The sequence below is a fragment of the Schistocerca cancellata genome, chromosome 1 (assembly GCF_023864275.1).
Source record: "Schistocerca cancellata isolate TAMUIC-IGC-003103 chromosome 1, iqSchCanc2.1, whole genome shotgun sequence".
NCBI classification, from domain to species: domain Eukaryota; kingdom Metazoa; phylum Arthropoda; class Insecta; order Orthoptera; family Acrididae; genus Schistocerca; species Schistocerca cancellata.
The window spans coordinates 1,116,721,400-1,116,726,232 of NC_064626.1; the positions used below are offsets into that span (position 1 = coordinate 1,116,721,400).

Here is a 4,833-nt window from a genome sequence, read left to right on the forward strand (position 1 = left end):
AGTCTTTATTTCAAACAGTACGGTCATCATTTGTTCTCCAACACAATCAGTACAAATCTTCGAGATCCCAGCGCAGTCGCCACGACGTCCACGCTACAGCTGAATTAGTTAAAATCGTCGCCGCACCTGGCCCCGTCTGCCAGGCACGACGTTCGCCGAGCGAGCGGCCGCATAGCCCCGCGGGCCACCGGTAAGAGAGCTCTGGCTCCCCGGCCAGTGTGCGGGCTGTTGCCTGCAGCGCTGACGTGAGGCGGCGTGCTGGGGGCGGCCCGTGCTAGCCGCTGGACTGGCGATCGCTCCCACGTCGTGAACATGTTTTCGCTGGACAAGCTGGAACTTGCCGAGTTTGACATCACAACGGTCCCTTGTCCATTCATCACGTGTATTCGTCGCCTCCACACGTTTCCTGCCAAAATTGTTTGCCTCGGAGCTGAATCACAAAACGGTCGGCCGTTCCACAAATGAAGCCCTGCCACACTTACGGCGCGATAGTTGTTTTCCTGGGCACGTTCAAACATGTCGATGCCGACTGTTGGCCATCCACCACGTGTCTTTGTGCGACCGAGAACGCCGTGCTACACTTTTGGCGCCAAAGTTTGCTCAACAGTTCAATCTGCCTCGACTGTACAAGAGCACGTTTGCTCGCCATGAGACCCCTCACTACGTTAATTCACTCCCTCTCGCCGCGGGACCGCCCCACTCACATCCGACCGCTTACGTCACACACCCTCGATCACCCCCTCCACACACGCAACGGACATTGTCTTCTGTAAATATGCTAACACCCACGTCGCCCATCTAACCTATCGATTACCTAAATACTTAATTCCATTTCAATTTTAATCATATTAAATAATTCAATTTACAGTTTCATATACGTTTGCAAACATGTTCAACTACCTACTTTCAAATACTTTTAGAGGACCAGACCGCGGCCTCTTCGTAGCAACCCTCGCCGAGCTTGAATTCTGTCAGTAAAGAAACCTCACTTGCATTTTCGCTACCAACCTAATCGCGCGTAAAGAAAGGGCACTTGTACTAACCTCATCCACCCGACCGCCACTTCCTCCTAGGATCAGGCGCCAAGTGTGAAATCCGCCAGTAAACAAAGCTCACTTGCGTCATCGCTACCAATGTAAGAAAATTGCTGAAAACGCAGCATACCACCACCACCACTTCCTAGTGGGCAGCTGGTTAAAGGACTCAGCCCGCACTATGCTGATGGAAGGAGTGTACTTTATTTATTTGGGAGCAATTTATTTAGGGATGGAGTATATGTATCACAGTCCACACACGCTCCGACATGCCCGACACCTTACAGACCTGCAAACCACTTCCAATAACTCATTTATATGGCTCTAGACACACGCTTGTTAATTGTAAACAGTTAAAAATAATGCATAGCACAGCCTACAGACACGCGTACCGCTCGTAAATAATGCAAAACCTTTACATCCAAATAGCCAAACAACTCCTAATTTTCGAAATTAATTTCAATGCAGACCTGCAAACTGCTCCTAAATAATACAGCACAATGATGTGTAGACACGCTAAGTACTCGTAAACTATTCAAATAGCGCATATGAAGGCCTACCGACCCGATCCCCAAATAATGCATTCAACACGCTCAAGCACACTCCATTGAGTACACAGGAGGCAAGTAAGTAAGTGACGTATACCTTAGATCTCGAAACGCTCACAGCCCCTGCTCGGCTTCTGCAAACATGAAGTGGCGGCAGCTCCCTCATACGTAACATCTTTGAAATTCGTATCCAAATACGTGTTCACCTACACACACGTGCTGATGTGATCGGGCGGTGGTGCAACGGCGAGCTTCAGCCGAACGCAGGCCAAAGTTGTATGTAGCCGCCCTTAATGACCGAGCGCTTTTTTAAACACACAACGCGCACTCCAAGCAGAGCAGCGCGCATTCGCCCTTCCTCATTCTAACTGCAGTCCGGCGAAGACGCTTCAGAATTCCATTCCACACAATAGCAAAACCTGCTTCCCCCCCTTAGCGATTCTAACAGACCATAAGTGACGACTGACTGACGCTTCACTGCGCGCCACAACCCCCACGAAATAAAGCAGCCACAGCTCGCACCAGCCAGCCGCCGACACCGAACACCGGTGAAAGTTGCATTCCATGCAGCGCTCACACCAGTATCATATTCAAGGCATCTCCAAGTGCCGCCCGTCTCTACTGTTGAATGCAAGGCGTGTTGACACACACACACACACACACACACACACACACACACACACACACACACACACGGTCATCCTCTCTACTCATCCCATAACATAAGCAATAGTAACTTTACAATCAAATATATACAAAGGCTACACAATGTAAGCCACAATAACTTTGACAATACCGACTACATGCCCCACTGCTCTCCATCCCTGAGGAAGCACTGTGAAGCTGCTCTTTCTTTCTACACACGCGACACTCAGCGGTAATCAGCCCTTCTACATCAACGGACGGAAGTCCGTCTCAGAACTGTTCCACAAATTCGGCGATCGCTTCCCCTCAACACAAATGCGTTATTGTCTCTTCTTCCTTGACTGCTCGCTTTTTTTCTACAAACGTCTCCAGACTAATAGACTACAAGAACACACCAAATTTTTTCGAAGTACAGCATCCTGTAAACCACTGAGTAACTATAAACAAACAGACCAAAAAATGATATTCGCACTCTCGAATAGCGAAGTCTTGATGTACTTACAGTTAAATGTTACGATCGCGGTCTCAATTGATTGGCATTCGACAATGAGCTAAGTATCGGAAATACACTCTCTTGACCCCTGTTACTCTGGACCTACCTCTACCGTCCTTACGACTTCCTATCTACTCATCACATAACATAAACAATAATAACTTTACAATTCAATATATACAAACGCTACACAATGTAAACCACATTAACTTTACAATACAATATACACACATTTGACACAAAACAGTGCACCTATCCAGTAAATCTCTACAGCATGCGAAAAAAAATACCCTATTCCCACAGCGTCTATATACCTCAATGCTCTCCAATCCTAGGAAAGCAGCGTCAACCTGCTGTTTCTCTCTACAGACCCGACACTCAGAGCTAATCTTCCCTCTTACATCAGCAGACCTAAGTCACCTTCAGAACTCTGTTTACAAATTCTATATCGTCCTCCCTCAGCACAAACGCCTTACTGTCTCTCCTTCCTTGTCTGTTCGATTTCCTACAAACATCCTCATACTCACAGACTGCAAGAACACATGTACTTTCTCCATAATATTACACCATTTTAGCTTCACTTCTCAATATCATGCACTAGGCTACACCCTACCGATCACTATTTCATCAAAATTCCCGAGATATAGACTTCAAATTAATTCTGTACAAACGCCGAACTTTATCTATGTGCAGCATGCTGTAAACCACTGACTAACTAGAAACAAACATAAGCAAAATGATATTTCCACTCTCGAATACCGGTCTCAGTCATGTAACATATTCGAGATCTTGGCTATAATTTACACGTCAACTAAGGTCCGCCCCACGTCTAGAGAACAGACAAGCGTGTATCCATCACACCACAATCGACCTTCACTCAACTAAATAAAGGAAGCAAATGTGCAGAAGTATGAGGTAGCAGTGAAACACGCGAGTTGAATACTGTATTGATTCGCATGAGAGCTTCTGTTAAGTTTGGAAGGTAGGAGACGATGTACTGGCAGAAGTAAAGCTGTGAGGACGGGGCGTGAGTCGTGCTTGGGTAGCTCAGTTGGTAGAGCAGTTGCCCGCGAAAGGCAAAGGTCCCGAGTTCGAGTCTCGGTCCGGCACACAGTTTTAATCAGCGAGGAAGTTTCATATGAGCGCACACTCCGCTGCAGAGTGAAAATCTCGTTCTGTAAGGATTTACATATTAAAGCCACAGATTCTGAAACAAACGCAGCTGAAGGCCTAAATACAGAGTAACAACAATTTTAAATGAAACGCTGCTGAAGGCCTAATCTTAAAGTTGTTATGAAGTTCGGCTGAAGGCCATATACTAAACATAAAACAGACAATATTAATACACGGCTGAAGGCTTGGTACAGTACCTGCTACCAAATAAAATGGCAATCACAAACAACAAACAGTGGTGCTCAGAAGTGTTCCAAGGGTCAGCCTTGGGAGGAAACTCAAACCACAGCTTAGGTGAGACAGACAGCCAAACGTAACACTAAACAATCCGGTTGCAGCACGATCTACGGACGGCTAACGAACCAACCAACCGCCTAATGAATTCCCTTCCACCCGACCAACAGCACGACAACCAAAAGTACCAGCGAAGACGAGGATCGCAGCAGGATTATGTCTTAATAATTGACGTATAAACGCAGTCAAGGCACAGTACACACTCAAAGAGAAAAGGAGAACAACGCCAAGCTGTCGAACTACACGCCGTGCCGGAGATCCGGAGAGCTTCTCCCATGCGTGTAACATGACCCCACCATCCAAGCCTGTTCGCCCTGACTGCTACATCTATAGGGAATGAACTCTATAGATGTAGCAGTTACCCAAGAGACTCATGGGTTCAGCAGTAGAGGGTAGGAGGAGTCGGGGCAGACCAAGGAGAAGGTACCTGGATTCGGTTAAGAATGATTTTGAAGTAATAGGTTTAACATCAGAAGAGGCACCAATGTTAGCACTGAATAGGGGATCATGGAGGAATTTTATAAGGGGGGCTATGCTCCAGACTGAACGCTGAAAGGCAAAATCAGTCTTAAATGATGATGATGATGATGATGATGGGCACTACTACCTTCTCCCAAAATATGGAAAGCAAAGAACTTGCAACAGA

The 4,833-nt window shown here is 46.6% G+C and overlaps 1 non-coding gene across 1 annotated transcript; it reads left to right on the forward strand.

Annotated features, from left to right (window-relative positions):
* The first annotated feature begins 3,755 nt into the window (after positions 1-3,755).
* On the forward strand, positions 3,756-3,830 carry Trnas-cga (transfer RNA serine (anticodon CGA)). Its single transcript has one exon. It is a non-coding gene; the product is annotated as a tRNA-Ser (tRNA).
* Positions 3,831-4,833: the final 1,003 nt, after the last annotated feature.